Source organism: Muscardinus avellanarius (assembly GCF_963383645.1).
Source record: "Muscardinus avellanarius genome assembly, chromosome: 10".
Lineage (NCBI taxonomy): Eukaryota > Metazoa > Chordata > Mammalia > Rodentia > Gliridae > Muscardinus > Muscardinus avellanarius.
In genome coordinates this window covers 85465058-85483030 of record NC_137796.1, presented here as the reverse complement: position 1 = coordinate 85483030, position 17973 = coordinate 85465058, and the positions used below count along the sequence as shown (strand labels likewise).

Here is a 17973-nt window from a genome sequence, read left to right as displayed (position 1 = left end):
TGTTAGATTCTTTGTGGATAAGAAATATGCTGTCATTCTTCTCTTTGTTGGCCTTTTGTTCTCTAAATTCCCTCCCCTTGTTGAACCCAAGGTTTGGTATATGTGAGGCTAATGCTTTACCACTTAGCTATTCCTCAGCCCTTCTTTTTCTTTCTTTTCCTTTTTGTTTTGTTCCTTTATTCCAGTACTAGGAGTTGAACCAGGGATGCTCTACCAATGAGATACAACCCAGCAATTTTCTTTCAAATTTAAGATAGGGTCTTGCTAAATTGTGCAGGTGGCCTCAAATTCAAAATCCTAAATGATAACTTTAAGTTCACCAATGTTTTATTTTGCAATGTCCAATCTGCTGTTAATCTCATACAATGTATTTTCACCACATACTTGGTAGTTTTTACTGTAGGACTTTAATCTTGCTCTGATTCTATTTAAATTCTTGAATATATGGAATGAAATTATGTTTGCTTTTAAAATATCTTTTTCTGCTAATAATAACATTTGTATTCATTTTTAGCTTTAATTGATTGAATCTCTCTTTGTTATGAGTCATATCTCTTATTTCCTTAGCTGCATGATAACTCTTAACTTCACATACTTGTTAATAATCAGTTAAATTACTTGAGGAATCTTTGATCACATCAGATTTGCTATGAAATTTGTTTTTCAAATGTATTAGGATGATCCAGATGGCCTATGCCTGTAATCCCAGTACTGGAGAGGCTGAGACATGATGACTGTAGGTTTGAAGACAGCCTCAGCAACCTATCAAGACCCTGTTTCAAAATTAAAAAATATAATAAAATAAAAACAGGGCTGGGGGTTTAGCTTGGAGGTTGTTCAAACTCTAGTTATACGGAAAAAAATAAAAATTTGAAAAATGTGTTCCAGCCGGGCATGGTGGCGCACACTTGTAATCCCCGTGCTTGGGAGGCGGAGACAGGAGGATCACGCAGACCCTGTTTCAAAAATATAAAATAGGTCTGGGAGTGTAGCCCGGAGGTAGAAGGGCTTCCAGGAACCCCAGTACCACAAAAAAAAAAAAAAAAGAAAAGGAAAAAAAAAAAAAAAGAAAAATGTGTTCCAGTGACCGCAGCAGTATTCATTCTATTTCAATAATAAAACACTGACATATTATTTGTAGTACTGAAGATTCATACAGGGGCATTCTACCCCCAAGCTATAATCCCAGTCCTATTTTATAATTTATTCCTTATTTTAAAACACCGTTTCACTTAGTTGTGGAGGGCCTCACTAAATAACTGAAGCTGCCCTTAATCCTGCGATTCTCCTCTCTCAGGCTCCTAAGTACTGGGATTACAAGTGTACACCACCACACTGGGTTAACCAACACTTTATAAGCTTAAGTTCACTTGATTTAGGGACAACTTGCCAAACAGGATTAGCTTAAAAATTTTGGTTTAATGAAAATAGCTATGTCTTTGCCAATTTATCAGTGTTGAGGATTTGAATGTATTTTATTTATTATTATTATTATTATTATTATTATTATTATTATTATTATTATTATTGGTGGTACTGGGGATGGAACCCTTCTACCTCTGGGCTACACTCCCAGACCTATTTTGTATTTTATTTGGAAACAGGGTCTCTTAAGCCAGCAAGGCTGGATTCGAACCTGCGCCATTCTCCTGTCTCCACCTCCCCAAGTGCAGGGATTACAAGCATGTGCCACCACACCTGGCAAATGTATTTTAAATTCTACTTTACAAATATATAAAGGTTTCCTGATCAAATAATTTTGATCTTATTTATACTTAATGTGTATTTTGTTTGTTTAAGCAAATTAAATCAGTTTTCTGAAGAATCTCATTTTAATAGTAATTATGTTTTGTACTATGTTAATTTATAAGATTTTAACTTAAAACCCTTGATTTTAAGTTTATTTAATTAACAGATACTTATTAGATACATGGACTACTCTAATAAATAATGTTGAAACATAGCTAATAATTTAACATTTTATTCTTATAAGTTACAAAGAAGACTATTTGGGTCAAGTTAATGTATGTATTTCTGTCACTTTGCCAACATATAAGACAGGTGCATGGTTATAAAGTTGGGTTTATTTATGATCTATTCTAATGTGAGATAAGACAGCTTACAATTATTAATTACTTGGTAAAAGGAGTACATGCTGGGTAATACATCATTCTTCTTATGAGTCATCATTATATTTGTAAGTTCTAAGAATTATAAGTGATTGGTGCTTACCTTTAATGCCAGTCTTTGGGAGGCTGATATAGGAGGATCACAGGTTTGAGACCAGCCTTGCCAACTCAGCAAGACTCAGTAATTTAGCAAGAACCTGTTTCAAAATAAAACAAAATTAGGCTCAAAGGGTGGTTCAGAGGTAGAATGTCCTTGTGTTTAATACCCAGTACAAAAGATAAATAAATTCTAAGTGATAAATCAGCCATAACCATTTTAAGTATGCCATTAATACAATTTTAATGGTTTACTATGATGTTTCTTTGAAAGCGACATTCAGTTACAAGCTAGGTCAGAGTTCTGGTTTTCAATAATGGAACACAGTATCAGAGCCCCCAAATAAAAGAAATGAACCAGGTACTTCAAATAACTGATACTTCAGAGAATACACTCTTGGGTATAGACTTCTAAAATCACTTTTTTTTTGGGGGGGTGGTACTGGGGTTCCTGGAAACCCTTCTACCTCCAGGCTACAGACCCATTTTTTATATTTTTTTTAATTTTGAAACAGGGTCTCTTAAGCCAATTCGGCTGGCTTCGAACCTGTGTGATCCTCCTGTCTCTACCTCCCAAGCACAGGGATTACAAGCGTGCGCCACTACAACTGGCAAAAAATCACTTCTTAAATAACTTCAAGACTAGACCAATCATCTGAGGCAGGATTTCTAGAAATGATTTTAGGTGAGAAATTTCTTGAGTCAAAACTTAAGGTAACAACCCAAGATCCAATAAATAAATACTTACACAAGACCAAAAGAACTAATGAGAGATAACTGTGGTTCGAAGCCAGACGTGCTGGCTTAAGAGACCATTTGCAAATAAAAATATAAAATAGGTCTGGGAGTGAGTGTAGTCCGGAGGTAGTAGGGCTTCCAGGAACCCCAGTACCACCAAAACAAAAAAAAAAAAAAAAAAAAAAAAAAAACAACTTATTTTAATAATCTTTTTGGGTGTATTTAAGAAAATTAGTTCTATTTTTTCTTAAGCTGTCTATGACCTATAATTATTTAAAAGATTCTGCTCTGAAAAAACTGTAGTAACATAATTTTACATATTTTATTCCAATTGAGTTCCACTCCTCCCTCTATGAATTAGGAACACTTAAGACTTTTACTTTTCAAGTAATATAGCTGTTTGCATGGGATCTATTGGAACTGTTCTTCCTGTTTACCAAGATAAGCATATAGAAATTCAAAGGCCTTGTATAGAATGTCATATTTGGAAGTACAGCTAATTTAAATAGATATAAAAAGTAATTAAGAAAGACTTTAAAGAATTGTGATTTAAAACACCGCTCAGCCGGACGTGGTGGCGCACCTTGTACTCCCCGCGCTTTGGAGGCGGAGACAGGAGGATCGCACAGGTTTGAAGTCAGCCTCACTGGCTTAAAGATACTCTGTTTCCAAATAAAAACATATAAAAATAGGTCTCAGAGTGTAGCCTGGAGAAAGGGTTTCCAGGAATCCCAGTACCACCAAAAAAGATAAATAAATAAATAAATAAATAAATAAATAAAAAAATAAATAAATAAAACACCTGCTCAGGAAAAAAAAAAAACCAACTATCCTATTACTTGCTTATATGTGGACCAGCCATACATATAGGAAATAAGAATACTTCCTGGAAGGTTATTTAAAAATAAGAAAATCAACTTAGATTTTCAGATATTACAGGTGATAAAGAGAGTTCCCTGAGATTGATTTTCTAACCCCAAATTAGCCTTATTACAGAAATACATAAATAATTATTTTGTGTGTAGTACTAGGGGTGGAACCCAGGGGCATTATATCTCTGAGTTATACCCCCAGCCCAATTATTTATTTATTTTTATATTTTAATTTGAAAAGGGGTCTCACTAGATTGCAGGGGGCCTCACTAAGTTTCTGAGTCTGGCCAAGAACCTGTGATTCTCCTGTCTCAGCCTCCCAGTACTAGAATTACAAGTGTGCACCACCACACCTGGCTCATATAAGACAATTTTAAAAGTACAATATGGCTGGGTGTGGTGGCGCACGCTTGTAATCCCTGCACTTAGGAGGCAGAGACAAGGATTGTGCAGGTTCGAAGCCAGCCGCACGTACTGGCTTAGGAGACCCTGTTTCCAAATTAAAAAATGTAAAAATAGGTCTGGGAGTGTAGCCTGGAGGTAGAAGGGCTTCCAGGAACCCTGTACCAGAAAAAAAAAAAAAGTACGATATGAAGCCAAACATGTTGATGTGCGCTTGTAATCTCAGTACTAGGGAGGCTCATATGAGAGGATCACAGGTGCCCAGCCAGCCTGAGTAACTTAGTGAGGCCTGTTGCAACACAGTGAGATAAAGAGTACTAAATGTGAATCTTTAAAAAAAACCCACAAATCAAACTTCAAAAGTTTTTACATACTAAAGTAACATTCGTGTTTTATCTGTGCAAAGAGGCTAAATTTAATGTAAGGAACTTTCCTTTGAGGGCATTTTTCATCAAATAATAGAAAATTTGTGCTTCAAGCAAAAACTATGCATTATCTACAGCACACTCTTCAGAATTACCTTTTTTTGATACAACAGAAGCGATTTTACAACTCTGGAAGTTAAAGATAATTAACAGTAATAAAAAATATGTATTCTACATAATCACATAAATTCTGGCCTCTAAGGTAGAGGCTCAGCGGACTATGAATGTATTTCATTCTTACAGATAAAATATCAATCATTAAATGATAACAAATATTAATGTAAATGAATACTGTATCCAGAAATGAGAATAAGTTATCTGGATAGTTACCTATGTATAAATATATACACACACACAGTTTTTTTTTGTTTTTTGTTTTTGTTTTTTTTTTTTTTGGTGGTACTGGGGTTCCTGGAAGCCCTCTACCTCCAGGCTACACACCCAGACCTATTTTTACATTTTTATTTGGAAACAGGGTCTCCTAAGCCAGCGTGTGCGGCTTCGAACCTGCGTGATCCTCCTGTCTCTGCCTCCCAAGCGCAGGGATTACAAGTGTGCGCCACCACGCCTGGCTCCACACACCCAGTTTTAAACTTTTTAGTAAAACTGTACAACTACAGCTGAGCATCGTGGTACATACCTGAATTCCTTGTACTTGAGAGGCTGAGAGAGAAGGATCACCGGTTCAACATCAGCCTCAGCAACTTATACCCTCAACAACTTACCAAAATTCTACTCCAAAATAAAAAAGAACTGGGTATGGATGTGCATGCTTGTAATTCCAACACTTGGGAGGCTGAAACAGAAGGATGTAGGTTCAAGGCCAGCCTGTAACTTAGACTCACAGGAACACAGGGAGACCTTGTTACAAAGAAGCAAGATAAAATAAGGCTTGTGGTATAGCTCAGAGGTAGAACATCCCTAGGTTAAATCCCCAATACTGAAAAAATAATTGTGTTAATACTCCAAAATTGTACACTGATTTTATCAAGGCTCTGAAATTGTAGGTGATCTTTGAAACACACAGAGCTTTATTTCAAAATATTAAAAATGAGAATGTGTACACAAGCAAGTGTAGAGCACTTGGTTTTCATGATTTGAAACTAAAACCTTAGGAAACTTAAGGCTTCATATGTGACAGCTTAAATGCTTGTAATCAAACTAATTGGCAACGTGATGACCTGAACGAGTTTAAAGCACTATAATACATTGAGCAATCAGTAAAGTGATCTTTTATTATTCAGGCTCACATTTGCAATTTTACCGTATTATAGGACCAAACAGAGGTAGGTTTACAAGCAGAGAATGAGAGAAAAGATGAATAAATGAACATACTGCTGACTGATGGGAAATGAGTTAAAATGTAATAAAACTAGCTTGCTAAATGAAATCAGAAGTAAAAACATTAAACAACCTATTGGTAGCTCAAACAAATACTGTATACATAGAAATTCAGGTTTGAAATACAATTTTCATATGTAAAGAAATAGCTTTGAAGCCGGGCATGGTGGTGCACGCTCCTAATTCCAGCATCTGGGAGGCTAAGACCGGAGGATCGCGGTTGGTGGACAGCCTCAGCTGCTTAGTGAGACCCTCTGCAACTCAGTGAGACCCGGCTTCAAAATAAAGAATAAAAAAAAAAATAGGGCAGGAGGTGTAGCTCGGAGGTCGAATGCCCCTGGGTTCCATCCCCAGACCCGCAAGAAAAAGAAAAAAGGAAGAAAAAAAAAAAAAAGAAATAGCTTTGATAAATAAAAACTATTGGGCAATTTTATCAACTACAGAAATAATCTGACAACTAAGCGTGCTTTTAGGACATAGCAATTCAGTCATCTACCTGCTTTCCTGAATTATATAAAAAATCCTAAAAATAATTTAATAAAACTTATGTAAGTATGACAGTAACTATGTGGCAAAAAATTACAAAAAATAAAATCAGATTTAATACCTATATGAGTCTTGAATAAGTTATACTGTAGTGAAAAAATAATATGAAAGTAAAAATTTTGCTAACACAAATTGGTTTTTAATTAAATAAGATACAGATTATAATAACTCCTCAGGTTAAATACCAATTACACTGTGTATTAGTACAACTCAAGCCCACAAATATGTGTAAAGCTGATCCCTCCAAAATCAGTTCATGAGACTATTAAAATCAAATGATTCTAGGTTGACTGTAGGGGAGGATAGAGGGGGGAGGTCTTAAATGATAGTTCTGAAAAGTAAAAACTTCCCTGGATACAACACACTTCTAAGAAACACATAGAAGAAATCTCAAGATAAATTCTAAAATATTTTGAATAACAAAAATTGTTAAAAACTTGATTATTAAAACTTGTAACATGCAGCAAAAGCAGCACATAGAAGGTAAATTTGTAGCACCCAATGCACATATTAGACCAGAAGAAATATCTAAAATTAATCATTTAAGCTTCTAACAAAGAAAATTGGAAGAGCAAATTAAATTCAAGATATGCAGAAGAAATGAAATGTACAGCAGAAATGGATGAAAATGAAAAGGAGAATTCAATGAAGAAAAATCAATAAAACTAAAATCCATTTATTTGAAAAGATCAATAAAATCAGTAAGTCTCTAGCCAAGTTAATTACAATAACTAACCTCAGAAATAAAATAGTAAACTAATGAAAAGGGACTGGAGAGAAGAGATAGGGAGGCAAAAAAGGGAGAACTTAAGAAGAAAGTAGTTCAAATAATGCTATGTCCACACCTGAGGGTTATCGCTACAAATATGACTAACACATAGGGGGAGGGGTAGATAGTGGGGTGAGATCTAGAGGAAGCACCAAGTGCTTAGTGCATGTATGTTTCTATCACTTGAAACCTCGATATGATATATCATTAAAAAGTATCAATAAAGCCAGATATGGTGGCACACACTTGTAATCCCAGCATTCCGGAGGGAGACCAGAGGATCATGGTTAGTGGACAGCCTCAGCTACTTAGCAAGACACCTTGCAACTCAGTGAGACCTTGTTTCAAAAATAATTTTAAAAAGACCAAAAAAAAAAAATTAGGGTTGGGGGTGTAGCTCCGAGGTACAATGCCCCTGGGTTCCATCCCCAGTACCGCAATAATAAATAAATAAATAAATAATAAATAAATAAATAAATAAAAGTATCAATAAAGTATATAAAAAGAAATAATAGAAAAATTAGAGGAAACATCATTACAAATCCCTTGGTCATTAAAAAGATAATAGGCCAGGCATGGTGGTGCACACTTAATCCTAGCATTTGGGGGGCTGAGACAGGAGGATTGCACAGGTTCGAAGCCAGCCTCAGCTACTTAATGAGGCTCTCAGCAACTTAGTGAGACCCTGTTTCTGAATAAAATATAAAATAGGTCTGGGAGTATAACTTGGAGGTAGAAAAGCCCCTGGGTTCCACCCCCAGTACCACAAAAAATAAATAAAAATGTACATCATAAAAGAATACCATAAACAATCCTATGTCCAAAAACTTGGTAACCTGGAAGAAATTAAACATTTTTTTTGAAGAACATAATTGCCAAAACTTACACAAGAAAGAATAGGAAACTTAGATGGGCTTAAAATCTATTTTAAAAATTTAAATAAACTTAGAAAAATACTCAAAATCTATTTAAGGAATTGAATCAATAATTAATAATGTTCCAAAAAAGGGTAAAAAAGGTCAGAGAAGTTCACTGGTGCTATATCAGTTCTCAATAAACTCTAAACAAAGATAGAAGAATATAGAATTATTCTTAACTCATTATATGATGCCAGAATGATCCAAATACCAAAGCCAAAGATATTACCAAAAAAGTAAATTATAGGCCAATGTCTTTCATGAACATATATGAAAATTCAACTTACTGCTAACATTACAATATAACCAAATGGAACACTATACTACATAAAAAGAATGAAATGGCACTACCAAGAAGAACACTGTAGGTATACAGTGCTATTCAACACTTGACTCCAGTCAATTAGGAAATCAATCACTTCAACAGGCTAAAGAAAGAAATCAAGGGACCTACCAACAGATGGGAAAAAGCATTTCACAACATCCAACATCCATTAATGATACAGCTAGAAGAAAGAAAACAAAAGAAATTTCCTCAACTAGGTAAAGAACTTCTACACAAAAATCTATAACAGACTTAATGCTTAAAAACCCAGAATTTCTGGAAAAGAATGAAGAAGGAGGTTGCCTCTCATTACTGCCTTCTACTACCATACTGTAAGTCTGAGCTAATACAATAGGATGAGAAAACAAATGGTACAAAGACTGGATAGAAGAATATCAAACTGTCTTTGCTTGCAAATGATATTATTGTATAGAAAATCTAAAAGAACCAAGAATAAAAATCTCCTGATTACAAGCAATTCTAACTGCTAAACAATTATAACCAGAAAATTTAAGCTATTACAGTCAGGTCATAGGATGAAAAGTTAATATTTTAAAGTCAATCACATTCCTAAATACCCACAATAAACAAGTGCCATTTAAAATTAAAAAATAATTGTTTATATTATCACCCTCCAAATAAGAGACTTAAGTATAAATCTAACAAAACATGAATAAGATACATACAAATCTGACAAAATACAACAATGAGCTATATAAGGAAAGACATAAAACTCTGATGAAAGAAATTTAAAAAGATCTAAATAAATGGAGAGATAATTCATGTTCATGAATAAGAATATTTAATAGTGTTCAGAATGTCAGTTCTTCCCAGCTTGATCTATAGATGTGACATAATACTTTTAAATTCCAGCATGTTATATACCAACAATCTGATTCTAAAGGTTATGTGAAGAGACCAAAAAGCCTAGAAGAGCCAACTCAATATTGAAAAGCAACAACAGAGAAGAAAAACAATACCTAACCATAAGCACCATTATAAAGTTATATTATTAGGACAGTATGATATGAGAAAAAGAACAGATCGTTGAGAAAAAATAAAGAGCTCAGAAATAGATTTGCATATACATATACTCAACTTTTTTTTCAACAAATGGTGCTAGAACAAGACATATACACATGCAAAAAAAATTGCCATTACACCACTCACAAAAACTGACTAAAAATTATTTGTCTAAAAAGAAAACTAGAGAGCAGAGCTTGGTGGTGCACACTTGTGATCCCAGTACTTGGGAGACTGTGACAGGATGATCTCAAGTTGAGGCCAGCCTCAGCTACTTAGTGAAGCTCTACACAACTTACCAAGACCCTGTTTCAAAATAAAGAATAAAAAATCGGGCTACAGGTATAGCAGGTATAGCTCAGAGATACAGTGCTCCTGGGTTCCATTCTCAGAAAAAAAAAAAAAACCCAAAAAACTCCTACAAAACAACACAGGAGAAAATGAGGATGGTAGGGTATGGTGATTACTTTTAAAATTTTATTTTATTGTTTTTGGTGCTAGGGATTAAACCCAAGGATCTTATGCAAACTGAGAAAATGCTCTACAACTGAGGCACACCTTCAGCCTCTTAGATAAATTTTAAGAAGCAAAGGCATAAACCATGAATTAAAGAATAAATAACCTGGACTACATTAAAATAAAAAACTTTTTTTGTGAAAGACAATGTCAAGAGAAGGGCACAAGCTATTGACAGGGAGACCAAAAGACACATCTGAAAAAGAATTACTATTGAAAATACACAAAGAACTCTTAAATCTCAAACAATAACAAATGACCTAAAATAAAGGCAAAAGACTAAAATATATCTTAAGAAAGAAGATATACAGATAGCAGATAAGCATATAAAATTAGAAAATTTTAAATTAAAACAATAGGAAGAGCTGGAGAGATGGGTCAATGATAAAGCACTTACATAGCAGGTGAGAGGCCCTGGATTCAAGGTCCAGAATCACCATCACCCTGCCTCACTCCATATATAAACATAGGCATGAAAACTAACAAAACAGTGAGATATGTTAAAATGGTCAAAATTTAAAGCATTCTCACCACCATGTGCTGACAAGATTGTACAAAAACAGAAACTCTAATTCAATGCTAGTGGTCATGCAAAACAGTGCAACCACTTCGGTACAACCATAAAACAAAATAATATTCAGTGCTAAAAAAATCAAGCCATGAAAAAGTCATGGAGGCAAATGAGATGTATATTGCTAAGTCAAGGAAGCTAATCTGAACAAACAATATAGTCTGTGATTCCAATTATGTTACATTCTGGAAGAGGCAAATTTATGAAAAAAGTAAAAAAATGATTAGTGGTTGGCAGACATTAAAGGGGAAGACTGGATAAACAGGTAGACTAAGGATGATTTTTAATGCAGTGAAAGTATTCTGTTGGCTACTACAATAGTGGATACATGTTATTACACATTTGCCAAAGCTCATAGAATGAACTATACCAAGTGTGAGCTGTAATGTAAATTATGGACTTTGGAAGATGATGTGTCAGTGTAGGTTCTTTTGTGTTCTGCAAGCATATGACGTATGTTCTATATCAATCATTCTGCATTGTGTTTGAGATTGTACTTTGATGTTTTTCTTCCTTTTAAAGTTGTGGTTTTGGTGTAGGAGAAAAAAGTATAAAAACTCAGTTCTACAGAATAAAGTTGTCAGTTGCCCATCAAAAAAAAAAAAAAAAAGAATTGCTTTAAAAATAAATTTTATTACAAAAATAATTAAAAAGCTTCCTAGGCATTCCTAAAAACAAAGAGGTATAGAAAACTTGGACCTCAGTCTGGTCTACTCCCTTGCTTTGGCTGGACCGTATTTGTAATGGTCAATACATACTACGAGAACATTATGCTGAGTGAGATTAGTCAGTCACAAAAAGTAAAAATCGATTCTCTCCCTAATATGAGAAAGCCGGGGAGAAAATGGGTCATAGGAGGAAATATAGATGAAAGAGTAACCACAGATGAGTAAATAAAGTGACGTAACTTAGGAGGATGGGAGGGAGAAAGAGGGAAATTTTCTAATGTATATGATGTACATTCACAAACATTACAGTCAATCACTAAACCATACTTGAAAAGGAGGGAGGGGGAAGGAATGGGGTGGGAATTGGAAAGGGCTAAATGAGTGATGTGTGCATGTATGTCTCTACCATCTTGTGCCCCATTAAGATGCATGACTACAGCCAGGTGTTCTGGCACACGCTTGTAATCCCAGTATTTGGGAGGCTGAGAAAGAAGGATCACAATTTGAGGCCAGCTGCAGCTACTACTCAGTGAGGCCCTTTGAAACTCAGTGAGACCCTGTTTCAAAAATAAAAAATACAGGTTCTCAGACAGCTTCAGCTACAACTTAGGCCCTTTGCAACTCAGTGAGACCTTGTTTAAAAAAAAAATAAAGACTAAAAAATAAGGCTGGGGGTATAGCTTGGAGGTAGAATGCTTCTGGGTTTCATCCCCAGTAATGCAAAAAATAAAATAAAATAATAAAAAATATAGGGCTGGGGATGTAGCTTGGAGGTAGAAAGCCCCTGGGATCCATCCCCAATACTGCAAAAAAAAAAAAAAAAAGTATGACTACAATGCACCAACTAAAAATTTTTTTTAAATGTAAAACTTTCTAAGGTTCGATGCCTGTTTAAGAGGGTAATAAAAGAAAGAAAAGGACTCTCTTGTTCTATGTCTGGTTATAAAACAAATACAAACAGATCTTAGCATTCAGTATATATTTTCAAAAAGGCAGGGAAAGAATAATTTTTATTTCTCATGGTTCACTATGAAGGAAGAATGTATTCTCTTGAAAGAATAGTTTTACAAAACTTAATTCTTAATTGATCCTTAATAGTTGTATGAATTTAGAAAAGTTACTTACCTTTTTTTGGGTATCAGTTTTCTTATCCATAATATAAAGATAACATAGTTCAAGTTTCCTGAGGTCACTGTGTCAACTAAATAATAAACATAGCTTCTCTATTAATAATTATATAATAAATAACTATAGCTTATTAAATAGCTTGTAACAGTATCTGGAACATAATAAATCTAATCCCATTAACAATCACTACCATGGAGAGAAGAGAGCAATGTAACACAGCTAGCAGGAAAACTGATGTGACTTAAAACTATACCAACTAAAGGGCAAGATCCAAGGTAAGAGGTCACAGATCGAATTCTTAGACTACCCTCATGATACTTAGTTTTCTGGTGATGTTTCACATTGGCAGCTAAGCAAAATACTTTTTAAGTCCCTTATGACCCAGAGGTTCTTAAACGTGAAATCTATGTGAGATCAAAATAATAGGCTCATGTCAATGACCACATTAGTGAAGCTGGCAATTTAACAGTATTTAAATAAAAATGACTTGTGATTATCATACCTCTGTACAAATACTACTGACAATAGCTGTTTTGTTCATTATGCTTCACTTTTTAATATTTGATTAAAAGAATATATTGAACTTACCACCTTCCTTTGCTTCTCAGAATGTTCTGTTAATACTCTCCCCCACCATTAAAACGGGGTTTTTCATATCACAAAGAAGCTTGTTCCACTGAAAAGTTATTATAAAAATATTTTTAAGAATACAGGCACATGCCTATAAATCCAGTATGTGGGAGGCTGATACAAAAAAATTGCAGGTTCAAGATCAGCCTCCACAATTTACTGAGAGATCCATTTCAAAACAAGATGATGAGGAAGGCTGGGGGTGTAGCTAGGGGTAGAGTACCCCTGGGTTCAATTCCCAATACCAAAAAAATAAAAATAAAAATCCAAAACAAAACAACAACAACAACAAAAAAAAAAAAAAAAACACACTACAGGATCCAAATCTCTTGTCTCCTTGGGATTTGAGATTGAATGCTGTTTTTCTATTACTTTTCCATGCAACTCTACCTCAGCAAAGTCAAGCTTATTTCTCACAAAGGTATGAAAAAGTAGTTTATTTACAGGCTTTTCCACAAAAAAAAAAAAAAAGTGAACGTCCCCTTTAGGGATTAAGAAAAGAAGAATTTTTAGGAGTAATAAGAAAAATAGGGCACATTATATGCTTTAGGTGAATTCTTCCTGGTTGTTCTCTGTGATGCCAAATCATTCACATTCTCTTCAATTTCCTTCTGAGGCAGTTCAGCTATAAACAAAAGTAGTCATTTGTTGGTCTGGGCAAGATTTTATGAGATGTGATGAACAAATGAAATATTAGGAGTACAATAGGAACCACAGCTGTTATGCCTTGCTGCATTTTTAATGATTCCTTAAAATCAAAGGCCACAATATACAGCAGCACATTTAGAGAGGAAACACTGTAATTATCTGGCATTACCACTCCATTCCAAATCTACTACTAGATTCCAGTTTATAAACCCTAATAGACAGTCATCACCTTAGGCAATTCCTCTACTGGAAAATAGCACCATTCCCTGCATCTGAATTTATGACCAGGAAGTTGCCAAAAGAGATTGAAAAAAATTTTCCTTGATCCTGGAAATTAAACACCAAAGATTTTAGACTACCAATTAAGTAGAGGATAAGAAAGGTCGCAACATTCAAAAATCAACCCATGTAATTCATCACATAAACAGAATCAAAGACAAAAATCATATGACCATTTCAATAAATGCTGAAAAAGCATTTATTTGACAAAATCCAATATCCATTTATGCCAAAAGTACTGCAGAGAATTGGAATAAAAGGAACATACCTCAACATCATAGAGACAATGTAAAATAGGCCCACAGGCAACATCATATTACATAAGGAAAACTGAGAATTACCCCTCAAAAAAGGGAAAAATACAAGGTTGTTCATTATCACCACTTCTTTTCAATATAGTACTTGAGACTCTAGCCAGAGCAGTAAGACAAGAAAAGGAAATCAAAGGTATACAAATAGGAAAAGAACTAAAACTTTCACTATTTGCAGATGACCTGATACTATACTTAGAAGATACAATAAACTCAACCAAAAGGCATATAGAACTTACAAACAATTCAGCATGGTGTCTGGATACAAAGTCAATCTTTTTTAAAATTATTTTATTTTTTTGTGGTACTGGGGTTCCTGGAAGCCCTTCTACCTCCGGGCTACACTCCCAGACCTATTTTTTATATTTTTGTTTGGAAACAGGGTCTCCTAAGCCAGCAAGGCTGGCTTCGAACCTGTGTGATCCTCCTGTCTCCGCCTCCCAAGTGCGGGGATTACAAGCATGTGCCACCACGCCCGCACAAAGTCAATCTTAAAAAATTGAAAGATTTTCTGTGTACCAACCATAAATCCACTAAGAAAAAAAAATCCAGAATTCCACTCAGGATATCCCACAAAAAATGAAATACATAGAAATAAACAAGAAGAAAAAAGACCTTTACAAAAACTATAAAATATTGGAAAAAAAAATCAAAGAAGACTTTAGAAGATGAAAAGATCTTCCATGTTCATGGAGAGGCATAATAAATACCATCAAAATGGCCATACTTCCAAAAGTGATCTACATATTCAATGCAATACCCATTCAATTACCAAAGTCATTTCTTATAGACATAGAAAAATCAGTCCTTAAATTCATTTGGAAAAGCAAAAATCCCAGAATAGCTAAAGTAGTTCTCAGCAACAAAAACCATGAAGAAGGCATCATAATAACTGACTTTTTCATCACAATAACTGATTTTAAAAATTAAAAATAATTGGCTATACTACAAACAGTATAGTACTGGCACAGAAACAGATACATAGACCATTGGAGCAGAATAGAAAACTCAGAAACAAATCCACACACAGCCAATTGATTTTTGACAAAGGGGCCAAAAACATACAATGGCAAAAAGACAGCCTCCTCAACAAATGGTGTTGGCAAAACTGGTTAACCATGTGAAGAAGAATAGAAATAAACCCCACTTTCTCACCCTGCACAAGAATCAATTCAAGATGGATCAAGATAGACCACAGACTTTGAGGCTTCTTTAAGAGGGCATAGGTCCAACACTGCAACATATAGGCACAGGTAAAAATTCTCAACAAGACCCCAAAGGCACAAGAAACTAAAAGGTGAATCAATATGTGGTATTGCATTAAACTGAAGAGCTTCTGTAGAGCAAAGTATCAAGAACCTCAATTGAAAGCCAAAAGAATGGGAGATTTTTGTCACATACTCCTCTGATAAAGGACTAATATTTAGACTATACAGAGAACTCAAAAAACTCAGTACTAAGATAACAACCCAATCAGAAAAAGATCAAGGAAACTAAAGAGACACTTCAGGAAAGAAGAAATTCAAATGGCAAAAAAAATGCATGAAAAAATGCTCAACATTTTAGCAATTAGAAAGATACAAATCAAAACTCCCTGAGATTTCACCTAACTCCAACTAGAATGGCAATCATTCAAACCAAAAACAACAACACATGCTGGTGAGGATGTTGAGAAGCGGGAACTCTACTACATTGTTGGTAGGATTGCAAATTAGTACAACCACTTTGGAAAACTTTATAAAAGATCCTTAGAAGAATGGGAATGAAATTACCATTTGATCAAGCAATACTACTTCCAGGTATCTACCTAAAGGATAGAAACCAAACTACAAAACTAATACATGCATATCTATGTTCATAGCTACACAATTCACAATTGCCAAACTATGGAACCAGAAAAGATGTCCATCAAAAGATGAATGATGTACACATGTATGCCTCCATCATCTTGTACCCCATTAAGATGTATGACTACGATTTACCAATAAAAAGTTAAAAAGAAAGGTCTCTTCAACATGACTGTTAATTTCATTACTAAAGGAAAACTGGTGATCATTCATCGTGTACTAAGCAAATTAAAGTTTGTTAATAGTGACTTATAATGCCAATCTGTGGGTAACTGTGCTAGCCTTTCAAGTGTATGTGTGCAGAACCTGACAGTTTATTAACTGTGCTATATCCAAACAGCATGTCACCAGGGTGCTTTTCTTAAAATGACATCGTATTTTAAGTGGATAAACATTTTACACAAGTGAAATGCATTTTAAGTGTTTGACTTCTGAAGTCAAGTACTGAGAGATAAAGTGAAGTGTCTCAAACTATCCAGGCCTCCAATAACTCTTGTTTATTGCAAGAGCTGACTATAGGAAAATGTGACACGTGAAGTTAATATAGCACTTTCCTCCTTTAACAAGCCCCAGTTGTGTTTTTTAACCTCTTTTCAAATGATGCTCTTGGTGTTTCACCAAGCTATAAGTTTCTTATGCAATGGATTGGGAGACATCTAATTTACAATTTCAAAAAAAATATTTTTAAAGCAGTTAAGCAAAAAGAGAAATTCTTTGATCTGAAAGATTCTGACTGATAGTCTATAAAACTCCAGATCAGTTAAGTCTGTCAAAAGAAAGATTATGTGGGTAGTCAGAGTAAACCTTGGGGTTTAACAATGCCTGCGACTCATTTCATAAAGCTTCTATCAACGAATGCAACACTTCTGTGATATGTACATCTGCCAGAAGACTCAAGACAATTTCTGAAATCTGTGTCAGTAGAAAACAAAAATTAAAGTAAAATTATGCCGGGCATGGGGGCGCACACTTGTAATCCCTGCACTTGGGAGGTGGAGAAAGTAGGATCACGCAGGTTCGAAGTCAGCCTCGCTGGCTTAAGAGACCCTGTTTCCAAACAGAAATAATATAGAGCCGGGCATGGTGGCGCACGCTTGTAATCCCCGTGCTTGCGAGGCAGAGACAGGCGCTTGCAGGTTCAAAGCTAGCCACGCTGGCTTAAGAGACCCTGTTTCCAAATAAAAAAGTATAAAAATAGGTACTGGGAGTGGAGCCCAGAGGTAGAAGGGTTTCCAGGAACCCCAGTACCACCAAAAAAAAAAAAAATTAATTAAATTATTTTCAAAATCCCATGGTAATGATATATCCATCCTTCTGTGCTTGCCAATGCACTGTGCCTTCACCGAACAGTTTCCATGAACAATAGGATATATTAGCTATGAAACAAGCTAAACAACAGCTTCATCTCTATGCAGTAATCCTAACTGAATGACACATATATTAAACATTATACCTTATTAATAACAGTTATTATAAGCATTATTATAACTGTCATATATAAATCATTATTACTAATCATTCATTACTATGCTAGTATCAAAGGCAGACATGGCCACTCAATTGAAACCTGGATTGCCCTTGACGTTGACATTTAAGAACAGTATTCACCATTATGCTACAGTCCTGTATTTCTGTGACTCAAAAGGACAGTAAAAAAAAGAAAAGGCAGTGAGGCCAAAGGAAGAAACTGGGCCCATGTGACAGACATTATAAAGTAGCTAGAATTATAGATTTTAAAAAATTAGAAATGACGTCCATTAAGCAGTTGTAGCTCTTTAAATGTTCTTTCTCC

The 17973-nt window shown here is 34.8% G+C and overlaps 1 protein-coding gene across 4 annotated transcripts in view; it reads right to left on the bottom strand.

Moving 5' to 3' along the window:
- The window catches only part of AUTS2 (activator of transcription and developmental regulator AUTS2), a gene marked incomplete at both ends in the record, with an annotated part of 1191273 nt that overhangs the window by 635087 nt on the left and 538213 nt on the right, over positions 1–17973 (bottom strand). The window lies entirely within an intron of this gene.